Below are 17,570 nucleotides of genomic sequence, written 5' to 3' on the forward strand. Positions count from 1 at the left end.
AAGAATGAACTTTAATTGGGCAAAGATGACTAAGGTAGCAAGCCCTAAAGGGTGACTGGCAAAATATGAGGGGTTTGAAGGAGCAGAAGGCATCACAGAGGAGTGGCAGGGGGACAGTCCTAGTATTACTGTACATTAATATGGCATCATCCCTGCAAAAGGCATTTGGCCTTATGTAGCTCCCCCAAGTCCTGTTTGCTAACTGAGCTCTTCCTGCCTGGAGGACAATTGTCCAGGCAGCAAAATGCATCATTCAACACCCACGGGCAATAGCCCGCCCTGCTGCTGCTCAGTCCTCCTCACTCAGCTTTCTTCAGCTTCCTTGTCCAGGGATAAGGTTACTCGCCCTGGCTTGCTCCCTTGTTGGCTTTGAATTTCAGGTCAGAAGTGCAGTTGCACTGTGAACCCATGCCTCTCTTGGCTAACTACAAGAAGCATATTTAAGAGGAATAAAGGGTTATTTTTTAAAATAATAATAAAACACCGAGTAGTGCAAGCCACATGTCTCTCCCCTCTATTTGTGGAGGCGTTTGACTCAATAGCGTAGGAATGCTGTTAACTTGAACAATGTTTCGTGTGTGTATAAATACCCACCTAAATCTATCTAACGTTAAAACTGCCAGCAAGGTTACCAGTGAGGGTCAGCTGGGCTGGTAGAAAAGAGCCTTCTATGGCATAAAAATAACAAAAAGGAGTCTACTTGTGAAATGGCAAGCCCAGACACCTCTTTCTAGTTTATCCTAGAAATAACCTGTTTGGGGAAGGGGAACAGAGGGACATGGGAACTGTTGTGGGCTGCAATCAGATGCCTTGAGTTAGCCCTGCTGCTCTCTGTTTGTGGACATAGCTAGGCAACCAGATGGTGGTTTGTCATCTGCAGGGGAAGGGGGTAAGCAGATGATAATGCCTGAGGCGATGACCATTTCCAAGGACAATGCAACTTATGGCAGATTCAGAACGTGCTGTGCTCCAGAAGCAGAGATAGCCCCGTCCTGGAGCAAAATGTAGTGGTAAATTTTGGACAGCAGAGTGGGGTTTAGGTGAATTGGGGCAGGAAGGGAAGTACTTAGAAAATGAGTTTAGTGGCAACCCTACCCACTAGGGGACTAGGTAATATCAGTAATTTGAATAGGCGATTCTCCTTCAGACCCTAGTTTAAACACTCTTCATTAAATTTTCTGTAGTATTTCCCCACTAAGCCACATTTAAAGGAACAGCCCTATAATATACGTACTTTTGTACCTAGTCAGTATATAGGAGTTTGGTGCAGTAACTTCCACACTTTTTGCCCAATTTGGGCCTTCATGAGTTCAGAATGACTGCAAGAGGTCTGCAATGTACTGAAATAATTTGTGAGCGCATCATGGAAAAGATGCAAATTAGATAGCACAAAATGTAGATAGAATCAATCTTGTTACTCAGGTTCTTCTTAAGCAAGAAAAACTAGCTCCCAGAGCCCTGATATTTGATCTAATAGTGCATGGTCTGGCTGTTGCATACTTTCAAAGAGCTGGATAAATGGATAAAAGTTTGGTGTATAACAGACAGTTCCTATATCAAATTTTTATCCATTTATCCTGCTCTTTGAAAGTATGCAACAATCAGACCATGCACTATTAGGGCGGAATAGATTTTATCACCCACCCACTAACATTTTCTATCAGTGACAACACTCACAGTACCTTTCTGCTCTGTGTGTGATGTGCTTTTGCTTCGTGTGAACTAGCCAAAGTCAGTGCATAGATGTTTAAGAATTCTTTAATACTGACAACTTCACATTCCTTCACAGGAAAGCCATATTTTCCTTATTTGGCAGCATTAAAGAAAATCTGCATGCACATAGCTAATGAAAACAAAATTATCATGTATAACTATCTAACAGGGTAGGAATCAATGCTTTCAGAGGATAAGTTACAGTATATGGAAGCAAAGTTGTAAACAAACAAACAAGGTACAGCCAATATAGCACCCACCACTATAAAGTAACACATTAGTTTAACTACACACATTGCAGAGAGAAAGGAATGTTGCTGCAACAAGCCAATTTGAAATGGAGAGCAGAGGAATAAAAATCCACAGAGCAAAAATGGGGTAAAATCATAACATTGATTTAGAAAACTGGGTATGTAAAAAGGCATCTGCCTGGTGCTGGAATGATATTTAAGTAGCCTTTTTGGGATGGTGTTCCACAACTAAGGGACCACTGCTGAAAAGTTCCTCACTTGGTTGTATTTTACCTGGCATCAACACACAAAGGAGCCCCAGGTGATGATCTCAGGGTCCAGGAGCATGTGAGATGAGGCAGTACTTCAGGTACCAAGGGCACAGGCCATGAATAGCTTCAGCAGTCAAAACCAGCAGTTTAAATTGAGCCTGGAGATTGACTAGGAGTCAGTGACGGTGATAAGCATAATATTTCCATAACAACCTACCCAGTCCTCATTAGCACCCAGGCAGCGATAATTTCTACCAACTAAAGTTCCTGAGTTGTTTTCAAAAGTAGCCCCACATACAACAACAGGAGATTATCAGGGCATGAAGCCGCATTCTGTCCAGGTAGGGTTGTAGCTGGTGCAGCAGTCTAAGGCTCTGGGTGCTCCAAGCCTCAGAGGCCATGTGCCCCTAATGGCAAAGGTGGGTTAACAAGCACCCCAAAGCTTCAGACCTGTTATTTTAGGGCAGAGCAGGGGGGCAACTTGTGGCCCTCCAAATGTTGGGTTACAACACCTGTTATCCCTGATCATTGGCCGTGCTGGGTGATAGCAACACTTTAGCAGTCATTGGTACAATTAATGAACAGCCTAGCTGGAATGCAATGATCTCATTCACATGTAACATTGAGCCAAACTATGGCTTAGTACAAATCAGCAAATGTGTCTGCTCCTGAAAACGATACCATGGCCATGTTGTTCCTCCTGTAGTGAATCTGCTGCTTGCATTGCACTGACCTAAGTTGTGGTTTCATAGAATTGTTGTCTTGGAAGGGACTCCAGTGGTCATCTAGTCCAACCCCTGCCATGCAGGAATCTCAGCTAAAGCATCCATGACAGCCAGCCACCCTCTGCTTTAAAACCTCCAGTGAAGGAGATTCCACTGTTCTACTGTCAAACAGCTCTTACTGTCAGAAAAGTCTTCCTAACATTTCGTTGGAATCTCATTTATTGTCATTTGAATCCATTGGTTCAGACCCGGCCCTCTGGAGCAGCAGGAAACAAGCTAGCTCCTTTTCCCCTGTGACAGCCCTTTAGATATTTGAAGATGGCTATCACATCTATGGAAGTGAGAGCTGGACCATAAAGAAGGCTGATCGCCGAAGAATTGATGCTTTTGAATTATGGTGCTGGAGGAGACTCTTGAGAGTCCCATGGACTGCAAGAAGATCAAACCTCTCCATACTGAAGGAAATCAACCCTGAGTGCTCACTGGAAGGACAGATTGTGAAGCTGAGGCTCCAGTACTTTGGCCACCTCATGAGAAGAGAAGACTCCCTGGAGAAGACCCTGATGTTGGGAAAGATGGAGGGCACAAGGAGAAGGGGGCGACAGAGGATGAGATGGCTGGATAGTGTTTTCGAGGTTACCAGCATGAGTTTGACCAAACTGCGGGAGGCAGTGGAGGACAGAGGTGCCTGGCGTTCTCTGGTCCATGGGGTCACGAAGAGTCGGACACGACTAAACGACTAAACAACAACAAATCACATCTCTTCTTAGTTTCCTGCAAAATACTGACAGTCTGAAGGGTCTGAGGAGAGAGAGGTGGTGCCATGGGGAGTTGCAGTACAGTGGATGCTTGGGTTGAGAATGTGATCCGTGCAGGAGGCACGTTCGCAACCCGCAGCACTGCGTCTGCGCATGCACGTGTTGCGATTCGGCACTTCTGCGCATGCACAACCTGAAGCGTCTGTAACTCGAGGTATGACTGTATAAGGAAGAGTCTTAAACTGCACTCCTTTATCCAAATTTCCAATTATCTAGTCAGCAACTCTTTCGGAGAATGGCCTATAATATCCTTTTCTCAGGTGACCAGCCACTTAAGCACATTTGGCACAAATGAGGTTTTGTTCCACCTCCTCCACACCCTTTCCTCAAGCCCAGCAGAAGCATTCATTCTGTTGGTTGTTCTGCGCCTCTTCCCTGTATCTCCCTTCTTCTTCCTTCTCTTCCTTCCATCATTAGCCAACTGCATTTTCAGCCTTCCAAGTCATTAAGCAAAATCGATTTGTATTTAGCAATCTCTGTGGCTCGCTGCTAGCTAGAGATTCCCCACCTCCAGCTCCTCCTCCACAAGGAGGTTTGTGTGCAAACCATGCTCCATTGGCAAATCAAGATCCGCTGATTTAATTGCTTCATTTTCTTCAGACTGACTTCCACAACCATTAAAAAGAGAGAACACAAAGCTTGCCTCTTTCTGTCCAAATCCTTGTTCTTTTGTCTTTTGTCTTGTTCTCTCTCTCTCTCTCTCTCTCTCTCTCTCTCTCTCTCTCTCTCTCTCTCTGTCCCTTCTCCCATATCGCCTGCCAAAATAAGGCAGAATCACACACACATTTACAGTATAGTAGAGAAGTTAGTCTGCAGTCTCCATCTTGGAACTTCATGGCAACAACATCCAACCTTGTTGTTGTGGTGGTGGTTGTGGTTGTTATTTCTGGTTTGATTTTTAGTTTTCCTCATCCTCCTGCCCCTTGCCTTGCATAGCATCTTGCCTGATGAAAAATTCTGCAAAAACCTGACACATATTTGTGACTTTTTAGTTGGTACTGATAAAGTTACTATCCGATTCTGGGTTATTTGTATCAGTCATTCATCTGACTTGCTATGGTTCTGGGGCATTGTTGTTTGATGAGGGTACTGGGAACTATTTGCTTAAATATCTCATGCCCACCTGCCTCACAGAATTCCCAGAGCTGCTTAGTGAAATGGAATGATTGTTACACCAGTGTATATGCCTGTCGTGCAGCCTTCCCCAGCCTGCTGCTGCCCCTCTCCCCAGGCAATGATGGCTGGGGCTAATGGGAGCTGTAGATCAGAACACCCGGTGGGAGAAGGCTGCTGCAGTGTCCGTCTCCCCAAGATCCAAGCATGTTCTTAGCACTCCATTGGTTTACCCAGCGGTGACCCTGCTATGGCACAGCTCCTGGGGCGTGGCTGCTATTTTCAGGTGGGATGTAATCACATACAGTGGTACCTCAGGTTACATATGCTTCAGGTTACATACACTTCAGGTTACAGACTCCGCTAACCCAGAAATAGTACCTCGGCTTCAGGATGAGAACAGAAATCCTGCTCCGGCGGTGCGGCGGCAGCAGAAGGCCCCATTAGGAAAAGTGGTGCTTCAGGTTAAGAACAGTTTCAGGTTAAGAATGGACCTCCAGAACAAATTAAGTTCTTAACCCGAGGTACCACTGTACCAGCAAATTCAGGTAGTGCAGTTAAAGTTGATTTGGCGTCCTTGCAGAAGAAATCTGTTTCCTGCTCTAAACTGGACTTTTTGCAATAATGAAAGTAATGGGGAAATGCATGGGAAGGTGTCTCATGACAGTTGTTTGATGCAACATTGCATAGCCTCCAGATGAGCAAATTGGAATGAATGCTCAATGAACAGCCGGCGTAATATAAACTCCCTGCAAACATCAGGGTGAATGCTGAATGAGCAGGTTGTCTGGAAGCAACCTTTTCATTTAAACGGAGCTCTTTTACCCCAGGTGTAGAGATCTCCCCCTTTAGTGTTCCTTCTTCTTTGCTGTCTCCCTTTCCTGATTCCATCAGAGCTCTTCAGTGATTGTTTCCCTCATTTTCTGTGTGCTGTTTTTACTGCCGCTGGCTGCTGGGAGGTGCAGGCAGAAAATGGGGCTTGGATCTTCTCCAGTTTTTCAGGCGGAACTTTAAGTCCCGGCATTATTCACGCTTGAGCTTTTTGCTTCTGCTGCAGGGGGAGCCCAGCCCATCCATTACAGAACAGTTGTTATTTATGTAATTGCAGAAGCACTTAAGGCTCAGGGTTGGCATCCACAGACTAAGTGAAAAGGGAAAGTTGTATCAAGAGGCATCCTGAGAACAGGTTCAGCATAACAGCAAACCATCCCTTGACAGGCACTCATTGCCAAGAGTTAGTCAAATGGCTTTCTCTCAGCCTCAGCACACACACACACACCCGCCCAATACTCAGCAAACAAATTAGTACTGGCCTACCAAACAGGGTTGTTGTAAGGACTCATAGAATTGGAGAGTTGGAGGGGACCCCGAGGATCATCTAGTCCAACCCCCTGCAATGCAGGAATCTCAATTAGATCATACAGGATAGATGGCCATCCAACCTCTGCTTTAAATCTCAGGACAAAACAAGCTAAGAGGAAGGCATGTTTGGCAAACCCTCACCATGATCAACTCCTGCCTGGAAACCTATGTCTCCACTGTGGAAGGATGTGTGGATCCAGAATTGGCCTCCACAGTCACCTATGGACTCACCGCTAAGACTGTGTTCATGGAAGACAATCTTACTCGGCTATGAGTGATCGCCAAAGAAGAAGAAGCTTTAAAACCTGCAAGGAAGGAAAGTCCAAAACTTCCCAAGGGCGTCTGTTCCACTGTCAATGCTTATGAAGTGATTTATGCTGCAACAATAATTTTTTTTTCTTCAAAAATGCGACATAAATAGTCTCATATTTACTTGAAACACTTATAACATTAGTATACCGTCTTTCCTCCAAGAAGCATGCATGGTCCTCCGCCCCCATTTTATTCTCATAACAACCCTGTGAGGTAGGTTAGGATGCAGGTAGTGACTGTTCCAAGGCTGCTTCCACTATGGTACTACAAGCTTCCCCAACCTGGTGCCCTCCAGATGATTTGGGGTACAATACCACCAGCCCCAGCCATCATGATCCATAGAGAGAGCATTAGAATGATTTTGTTCTAGCAGAGCTCTTCCTGTGACTTCATGTTGAGGGTTCGTAAAGGAATTCCACAAGGGGGACTTTTCTTGCCCTACAAACAGAGTGGTCAGAGGAAGGCTAGGATAGGCTCCCTGGGCCCTTAAGGGTTGTGTAGTAGAAGAAGGGATTTTGGCAGGGTCAGCTGCTTGCATGGCCAATGTCCAAAGGGCCTTGGCTTCATCTTCCTCTGGTCATCCTACACAGAAATGAAGGGAAGGGTTGGGAAAGTGCCCAAAGGCAGGAGAGTCAGCTGCCTGGGGTCTCAGTTCTCAGTCAGGAGGGTACCGCAGACATGGATGATTGGTCCCTTTCCCACTAGGGGAAATGCTTTGCTCAGCTGCCTTTAGCCAGCTTTCCGATCTCATCTGAATGCTGCAGGCCCAGGAGATGCCCTGGAATCATGAATTTCTCCCTCTGCCCGTTCCTGAGAGAAGAGGGTGCAGAGAACATTTGGATCATGTCCTCCTGGGGAAAATCTGAATCACCACATTTGCTGCAGCTGTTGGTGATGATTTTCCAAAGAAGGGAAGATTTGCTCGGAGAGTGGTCTCAGTTTTGCATCATGTCCAGAGTTGCAAGAGTCGCCCTCCCCCCTCCCCGTCTCCTCCTCTCCCCTGGGAGCTGGCTCTGCCCCTCCCCTCCAGAGGCTGATGTGCTGGCAAGAAAGGCTCAGAAACAAAACATGGGCTTGCGATGAGGATTTTGGTGACCCTTTCGGGAGGTCGAGGCACCTCTTTGGCCACAAGAGGCCGCTACAGATACAGATATCAGTGGTGAGATTTTTCTGTGTGTGCTTGGCTCACACATAACAAGTAAATACAGTGCAGTGGAAATAAAGGTTGCAAGGCAATACTCGCTGGTCAGTAGATCTCCCAATTCTCTACCTAAACCAGCTGCTTATCATACATTCCCTCAAATTTATCTCTTACTTTGACAACAGTGTGAATAAATTCTGTATCCTCACCCCCTGGCCTTGGGCCAGTTTCCCTCTCTAATCCTAGCCTACCTCACAGGATCTTTATGATGATAAAATATGGAGAAGGATGGCTCATGTGCACCACCCTGAATTCCTTGGAGAAAAAGTGGGATAAAAAACCCCACAATAAATAAAGGGTGAGAAACAGGTCAGTGGCCCAAACAGATAAAGTGATAGCCCTGAATGCTAGCATGTCAAAATTTTGCTCTCTGCCCTTTTCTTTGGGTGTCCATGCAGTCATGAAGAGTCAGACATGACTAAACGACTAAACAACGACAACCTGCATCATGCACCAGGTTAAAAACATATATAATGCAAAAACAAAACTCCGAAGAAAGTGTTGCCATGTCAACAGCCACAGCTGCAAGTTCTTATCAGGCTGGGTGTGGCAAGAATATTTTCCACTCTTCCCTCCTCCCCCGCCTTTCTTACCTGCCTTGGAACCCATTCAAGGATATTGGGCAACAGGTGAGCATGCAATTGGCTGCAAGGCAGAGCACGGATGGGGAGGGGACTTCAACTGAGCAGGCAGGAAGTCATCAAGAACAAAGGCGTCCCAGAGTGACCTGGGCTGGATATCCAAGCAGCAGGGAGGGCAGTGTGGGAGGGGACCAGAGAACAACCAATGAGGTGGGATAGGTCTAGGAGCAGCCAGCCTGATGTGCAGCTTCATCCTGACAGGGGCCGTAGCCAGGCCAGGTGTAGGAAAGACGACAGGCTCTCCTGCACCTTGAGAAGTGCAGGAAATGCAATGTCGGCAGTTGTTCTTTGTCATGCAGACTGCACCTACTAAAACTGCGTCTTCCATGTGGCTACTCGTGTGGGAGCCCAATCGCCTTTTCAGTATGGGCCCCTTGATGATGCCGGTTTGGTGAAAGTACCAGACAGGTTTGCCAATTAGCCACAGCTAGAGAGACAATTAGTGATGTATGGAAGTGAGAGTTGGACCGTAAAGAAGGCTGATCGTCGAAGAATTGATGCTTTTGAATTATGGTGCTGGAGGAGACTCTTGAGAGTCCCATGGACTGCAAGAAGATCAAATGCATCCATTCTTAAGGAAATTAGCCCTGAGTGCTCACTGGAAGGACAAGATCGTGAAGCTGAGGCTCCAATACTTTGGCCACCTCATGAGAAGAGAAGACTCCCTGGAAAAGACCCTGATGTTGGGAAAGATGGAGGGCACAAGGAGAAGGGGACGACAGAGGATGAGATGGTTGGACAGTGTTCTCAAAGCTACAAACATGAGTCTGACCAAACTGCGGGAGGCAGTGGAAGACAGGAGTGCCTGGCGTGCTCTGGTCCATGGGGTCACGAAGAGTCGGACACGACTAAACGACTAAACGACAACGAGAGAGAGACAATGTTCTTCCCCCTGTGCCTACACCGTTTTGAGCACTTAATTCTACTCTCCCTCTTTTATAAATGCCACCATTAAAAGCACCTCAAGAACTGGATTTTGTACTGTAGTTGTTGTTGTTGTTGTTTAGTCGTTTAGTCGTGTCCGACTCTTCGTGACCCCATGGACCAGAGAACGCCAGACACCTCTGTCCTCCACTGCCTCCCGCAGTTTGGTCAAACTCATGCTGGTAACCTCGAAAACACTATCCAACCATCTTGTCCTCTGCCGTCCCCTTCTCCTTGTGCCCTCCATCTTTCCCAACATCAGGGTCTTTTCCAGGGAGTCTTCTCTTCTCATGAGGTGGCCAAAGTACTGGAGCCTCAGCTTCACAATCTGTCCTTCCAGTGAGCACTCAGGGTTGATTTCCTTCAGTATGGAGAGGTTTGTTCTTCTTGCAGTCCATGGGACTCTCAAGAGTCTCCTCCAGCACCATAATTCAAAAGCATCAATTCTTCGGCGATCAGCCTTCTTTATGGTCCAGCTCTCACTTCCATACATCACTACTGGGAAAACCATAGCTTTAACTATACGAACCTTTGTTGGCAAGGTGATGTCTCTACTTTTCAAGATGCTGTCTAGGCCTGTCATTGCCCTTCTCCCAAGAAGCAGGCGTCTTTTAATTTCGTGGCTGCTGTCACCATCTGCAGTGATCATTGAGTCCAAGAAAGTAAAATCTCTCACTACCTCCATTTCTTCCCCTTCTATTTGCCAGGAGGTGATGGGACCAGTGGCCATGATCTTCGTTTTTTTGATGTTGAGCTTCAGACCATATTTTGCGCTCTCCTCTTTCACCCTCATTAAAAGGTTCTTTAATTCCTCCTCACTTTCTGCCATCAAGGTTGTGTCATCTGCATATCTGAGGTTGTTGATATTTCTTCCGGCAATCTTAATTCCAGCTAGGGATTCATCCAGCCCAGCCTTTCGCATGATGAATTCTGCATATAAGTTAAATAAGCAGGGAGACAAAATACAGCCTTGTCGTACTCCTTTCCCAATTTTGAACCAATCAGTTGTTCCATATCCAGTTCTAACTGTAGCTTCTTGTCCCACATAGAGATTTCTCAGGAGACAGATGAGGTGATCTGGCACTCCCATTTCTTTAAGAACTTGCCATAGTTTGCCGTGGTCGACACAGTCAAAGGCTTTTGCATAGTCAATGAAGCAGAAGTAGATGTCTTTCTGGAACTCTCTAGCTTTCTCCATAATCCAGCGCATGTTTGCAATTTGGTCTCTGGTTCCTCTGCCTCTTCTAAATCCAGCTTGCACTTCTGGGAGTTCTCGGTCCACATACTGCTTGAGCCTTCCTTGTAGAATTTTAAGCATAACCTTGCTAGCGTGTGAAATGAGTGCAATTGTGCGGTAGTTGGAGCACTCTTTGGCACTGCCATTCTTTGGGATTGGGATGTAGACTGATCTTCTCCAATCTTCTGGCCACTGCTGAGTTTTCCAAACTTGCTGGCATATTGAGTGTAGCACCTTAACAGCATCATCTTTTAAAATTTTAAATAGTTCAGCTGGAATACCATCACTTCCACTGGCCTTGTTATTTGCAGTGCTTTCTAAGGCCCATTTGACTTCACTTTCCAGGATGTCTGGCTCAAGGTCAGCAACCACACTACCTGGGGTATACGAGACATCCATTTCTTTCTGGTATAATTCCTCTGTGTATTCTTGCCACCTCTTCTTGATGTCTTCTGCTTCTGTTAGGTCCTTTCCACTTTTGTCCTTTATTATGGAAATCTTTGTACGAAATGTTCCTTTCATATCTCCAATTTTCTTGAACAGATCTCTGGTTCTTCCCATTCTATTGCTTTCCTCTATTTCTTTGCATTGCTCGTTTAAGAAGGTCTTCTTGTCTCTCCTTGCTATTCTTTGGAAATCTGCATTCAATTTCCTGTATCTTTCACCATCTCCCTCGCATTTTGCTTGCCTTCTCTCCCCCGCTATTTGTAAGGCCTCATTGGACAGCCACTTTGCTTTCTTGCATTTCCTTTTCATTGGGATGGTTTTCGTTGCTGCCTCCTGTATAATGTTACGAGCCTCCATCCATAGTTCTTCAGGCATTCTGTCCACCAAATCTAAATCCTTAAACCTGTTCCTCACTTCCACTGTGTATTCATAAGGGATTTGACTTAGATTGTATCTTACCGGCCTAGTTGTTTTTCCTACTTTCTTCAGTTTAAGCTTGAATTTTGCTATAAGAAGCTGATGATCTGAGCCACAGTCAGCTCCAGGTCTTGTTTTTGCTGACTGTATAGAGCTTCTCCATCTTTGGCTGCAGAGAATATAATCAATCTGATTTCGATGCTGCCCATCTGGTGATGTCCATGTGTAGAGTCGTCTCTTGTGTTGTTGGAAAAGCGTGTTTGTGATGACCATCTTGTTCTCTTGACAGAACTCTATTAGCCTTTGCCCTGCTTCGTTTTGATCTCCAAGGCCAAACTTGCCAGTTGTTCCTTTTATCTCTTGACTCCCTACTTTAGCATTCCAATCCCCTATAATGAGAAGAACATCCTTCTTTGGTGTCACTTCTATAAGGTCTTGTAAGTCTTCATAGAATTGGTCAATTTCAGTTTCTTCAGCACAAGTAGTTGGTGCATAAACTTGGATTACTGTGATGTTAAAAGGTCTGCCTTGGATTCGTATTGAGATCATTCTATCATTTTTGAGATTGCATCCCAGTACAGCTTTCGCCACTCTTTTGTTGACTATGAGGGCCACTCCATTTCTTTTACGGGTTTCTTGCCCACAGTAGTAGATATGATGGTCATCCGAACTGAATTCACCCATTCCCGTCCATTTTAGTTCACTGATGCCCAGGATGTCAATATTTATTCTTGCCATCTCATTTTTGACCACCTCCAACTTACCCAGGTTCATGGTTCTTACATTCCAGGTTCCTATGCAATATTTTTCTTTACAGCATTGGACTTTCCTTTCGCTTCCAGGCATATCCGCAACTGAGCATCCTTTCGGCTTTGGCCCAGCCGCTTCATCAGCTCTGGATCTACTTGTACTTGCCCTCCGCTCTTCTCCAGTAGCATGTTGGACGCCTTCCGACCTGAGGGGCTCATCTTCCAGCGTCATATCTTTTATATGCCTGTTGTCTTTGTCCATGGAGTTTTCTTGGCAGGGATACTGGAGTGGCTTGCCGGTTCCTCCTCCAGGTGGATCACGTTTGGTCAAAACTCTCCACTATGACCTGTTCATCTTGGGTGCCCTGCTCGGCATAGTTCATAGCTTCTCTGAGTTCTTCAAGCCCCTTCGCCACGACAAGGCAGTGATCCATGAAGGGGTTTGTACTGTAACTGAGCTCAAAAAGAACAAACCTTTTGCCTGCAACTTTGTGAGTGCAGAAAATGACCCTATAAGGAAGGGAGACGACTCACCAATGGATTATCTATCTAATTGTCTGTCTGTCTATCTGTAGAAGTTATGTGGTTTTCTATTTTGCTAGCCCTGATTTGGAAAATAACAAGTTGTGGTGTGTGGATTTGTAATCAGGCCAGTGAGGAGGGCTTTTCAGCTAGCTGGAGGTGTCTTAACTCAGAGGTGCAGCACCCTCCTTGTGAGCAGAAGCCCCTGGGCAATTGCCCCTGGTATCTCCAATCAAAAGGATCCCAGGGACCAGGACAGGGAAAGATCCTTTCCCACCCCAGATCCCAGTGAGCCAAGGAAGGCATCACTGAGTTAATGGCCCAACAGTGCAAAGCAGCCTCCACATCAAGGCCACCACCCTGCGTTGAGTAATCATGGCAGTGTGTAATCAGAACCAGTGTGGTGTAGTGGTTAGAGCAGGCTTCCTCAACCTCGGCCCTCCAGATGTTTTTGAGACTACATTTCCCAGCATCCCTGACCACTGGTCCTGCTAGCTAGGGATCATGGGAGTTGTAGGCCTAAAACATCTGGAGGGCTGAGGTTGAGGAAGCCTGGGTTAGAGTGTTGGTCTAGGTAGGACCTGGGAGACCTGGGTTCAAATTCCTACTCAGCCATGAAGCTGCCCTTACATCAGTAATAATCTCTCAACCTAACCTTCCCACACATGGGGATAGTGGGGTAACTATGTATACCACCTTGAATTCTTTGGAGGAAAGGCAGTAATAATAAATAATTTTAACTAAATACTGCAGATGGGAAGCTGAGGCTGAGCAAGAGGTGCTTGCCTAAGACCCACCAGTGGGACTACAGTGGTACCTTGGGTTACATACACTTCAGGTTACAGACTCTGCTAACCCAGAAATAGTGCTTCAGGTTAAGAACTTTGTTTCAGGATGAGAACAGAAATTGTGCTCTGGCAGCGCAGCAGCAGCGGGAGGCCCCATTAGTGGTGCTTCAGGTTAAGTACAGTTTCAGGTTAAGAACGGACCTCTGGAACAAATTAAGTACTTAACCTGAGGTACCCCTGTATAGCAGTGGTTGGATTCAAAGCAGGAAATTCTGATTCATTTCTCTCTTCCTCACTGCTGTAGTCACTGCCGATGGAAATGTTAAAGATGAACGCCTCCCTTTTTTACTTTGTTGCTAATTATGAGCACTGTTGTCTGCTGCTTTTGTATGGCCCTGATTACATGTGGATTAATGCTAATCATTTTGGATACTGGGCATCACCTCCCCAAATTGGGTATTTGCACCCAAGCAACAGGGTGCAAATTGGTCCAGGGTGGGCATTTTCAGGAGTGGTTGAATCATCACTTCTTTCAAGTGTGCCGGAACCAGTCCCTCTCGCAAAGATGTGTTGGCCACACCCTGTCATAGCCCATCAACGTAGTTTAATAAGCCCAGAGGTGCAAGGGTGAAGGGAGCATGTCATTGGACACATCATTGGAAGCACCAGGTGCACATCATCAGGCTGCATAAACTGAATCAGCAGATATTGTGATGGACATGGCACTGGAGGAAACTGCAATAAATGTGGCATTGAGATTTCTTTTCGGTTTTGATAATTATTGATCATTATTTTGCAACAATTTGGGACCCACAATCCCAAACAATACAGTATCAAATGAATAATAGTATCAAATGAATAATAAGTTTGCAAAAAATTGATACTATGCCTTTCCCTGTGGCATTAAGATTTCTATGAAGGCAGGTGACTTTATCCTCAAAGTGCTTTGCAAACAGGTCACCATGGGCTTCCAAAGGGTCTAAAACTTCCTTCTTTCCATCCAGCTGTCTATCAAGAGCATTGGACAGCAGACTGAGTTGGCCTCCTAGTCAGTCTTTCCCACTTGGTGAAATGTAGTAAAGGTAAAGGTAAAGGTACCCCTGCCCGTGCGGGCCAGTCTTGACAGACTCTGGGGTTGTGCGCCCATCTCACTTAAGAGGCCAGGGGCCAGCGCTGTCCGGAGACACTTCCAGGTCACGTGGCCAGCGTGACAAAGCTGCATCTGGCGAGCCAGAGCCACACACGGAAACGCCGTTTACCTTCCCGCTGGTAAGCGGTCCCTATTTATCTACTTGCACCCGGAGGTGCTTTCGAACTGCTAGGTTGGCAGGCGCTGGGACCGAGCAGCGGGAGCGCACCCCGCCGCAGGGATTCGAACCGCCGACCTTTCGATCGGCAAGTCCTAGGCGCTGAGGCTTTAACCCACAGCGCCACCTGTGTCCCTCCAGGTGAAATGTACTGTATATTTAAATTATATAAATTGTTTCTAAATTTACACATAAAATAGCATATGGGAATTTTATGCAAACAAGTGTCTGCCATCTTTTTTCATGATGCATTTTCTCTTTTTTCATGATGCCCATCAGTGTTTAGGATGGGAAGGTAGCCATCTTCCCTACTGGGGAGGAAGCCCCACTGAACACAGTGAAACCTACGTCTGAATAAACATGATTTAGGGTAGCACTGTAAGGCCACAGGCAGACAATGGTTCTTCAGAGAGGTGCTTCCCATGGTTTTACACACATTTCCCTTATCCCTCTGCCACCTCTCATCAAACAGGTTTTGTGGAGTTTTGAAGCAATTCCAAACCTGCTAGACTCTACAGAGAAATGTACACACCACAGTCAACAATGACTCTTTCAGCTCTCTGGAAACAAGCGTCTTTCTCCAGGCTTCAGTTTTCTTCTTTGGTTTTCTCTACAAGACACACGGACAGAGAAGCAAATGAACAAAAGTAATGGTAGTTGGGAAAAACTCACCCACGCCATATGAATCTTCATACTGCTACTTGTGGTTCGTTCTCCGAATTGAGGGCTTGTGGGGGGAGGGGGAATGAAAGGCACCTGGATCCTTCAAATGTCATAACAACTGCACATTCATAAATAAAAACCTGAGAATCTGGGAAAGGCTTTGTGCAGCAGTGAGTGTTTGTATTTGGACACAGCCTGTTCCCTTCCATGTCGTACATTCTGTATAGAAATTTGCCTTGCTGTTCTCTAGGCCAGCATTTTCCTGTCTATATATCTCCCAGATGTTCGCCTTCTGATCCTGCCTGCCTGCCTGTGTATGTATTGTTTCCATGACTCTTGCCTTGGGTGTTTCTATGATTGTGTGTGTGTGTGTGTGTGTGTGTGTGTGTGTTCTCCCTCTCTCCCTCTCTCTCTCTCTCTCTCTCTCTCTCTCTCTCTCTCTCTCTCTCTCTCTCTCTCTCTCCAAGGCTCTGGCTCTGTGTGTGGGCCTCCCACCCAGATGCCCAAAGCCTCCTGGATCATTCACGGTCTCCTGGGGTGGGGGTAGGGGGTGGGGAGCGGATGAGTGATATGACTCAGAACAGCCCTTGTTCTTATAATTTCAGGGTGTGGCACCATTTGCTCTCTTTGTTCTCATACAGGGGTTTTTGTTTTGTTTTTTGTCTTGGCATCAGAGGGATTTTTGCTGTGCAATCATCCAACATCCGCTCTGCTGACTGGGGAGGAAGCAACAGGGAATGGAAGAACTGTGGCTGAGCTTACTCCAGGCTCATTCGTTTTGCCACTTGTGCTTCTCCCTCTCTGGACACATCTAGTGGAGACTGAGGCTGCTCAATGCCCTGTTCTGTAGCTTGGCTTGCATACTTCCCTCCCTTCCCCTGTTCCTCTCCTCTATTCATGCCCCTCCAGCGGTGAGGCAGGCCAGCCCTATTTCCTGGCTTCCCATCCAAAAGATCCCCCTCCCACATCTGGGATGTGAACTTGTTGCTCAGACTGCCTGTTAAGCTTCCTTGTGATGTTTAGTGGCTCCTGAAGCATTTCCTCACTTGTACCTGCCTTGGGGATCAACCCAGGAGGCCTTTTAGAAGAAAGGCAGCTGTCTTCCAGAGGGTGCAACCTTTTGGGACACCCCATTTGAGGATTCCTACCCTAGGGAGATCTGCCATGCATTGCCCCTGTTCTCTGTTTGGTGTCTGGTGACACCTTGCTCAGTTGCCCTTTTCGGATTATTGGTCTGAATCTGATTGGGTCTTATGCTGGCATTTTATCCTGCTCCACTGTGGTTTGTCTTACAGTGTACTAGTTTATTGTTTTCTCCTGTAAAACGGTTGTGAGAGCCTCGGCTGTGGGTTGGCCACTGCAAGATTTAAATAACAAATAGCACTGGGACATCACAGCAGACACTGTAAGCAGTGGAGATGGGTGTGCTGTGGCAGGGGGTGGTTATAGTAAAATATGCAGGGATGTATGATATGTAAAATGAACCATGGACAGAGAAGGAAAGTCATTGGCTATTTAAAGTTTGTAAAATGTTAGTTTGAAATTGTAAAACAGAAAATTTGATAAAAAATATTACAGAAAAAAGATGGAAGTTAATGTGCCAAGGTGAACTATCTTGGGCAGTGATGGCCAAACTTGGCCCTCTGGCTGTTTTGGGACTACAATTCCCATCACCCCTGACCACTGGTCCTCTTAGCTAGGGATGATGGGAGTTGTAGTCCCAAAACAGCCAGAGGGCCAAGTTTGGCCATCACTGATCTTGGGCCTTTGCTAGCCGGAGAAAAGGGTGAGGGCTCATCCATACTCAATCTTTACTGCTGAATTGGACCAAATGTCAATTGGGTTTCCTGTAGATTTATGTTTGCTCTGATTCAGCACTAAAGAGTGGGTTTTCCAGGGGGAAGATGTGGGACAAACAAAACTGCTTGGACACGTGCCTAGAAAGCATGGAACAAGCAGAAAGCCACTCAGAGCTGTGCTTTTTAGGCACGGGACGAGCAGATGAGTGCTAAGTCAATTTGGATTGGTCCAAGCCCTGAAATGCCTTTTCACTGGCAGGGTTATGTTCTTTTCTGAAGAAAAAAACACACATTTCCCCCAGAGAATTTTTAGAAAGTGGAACAAGGGTA

The sequence above is a fragment of the Podarcis melisellensis genome, assembly GCF_964234715.1.
Source record: "Podarcis melisellensis genome assembly, chromosome: 8".
NCBI lineage: Eukaryota > Metazoa > Chordata > Lepidosauria > Squamata > Lacertidae > Podarcis > Podarcis melisellensis.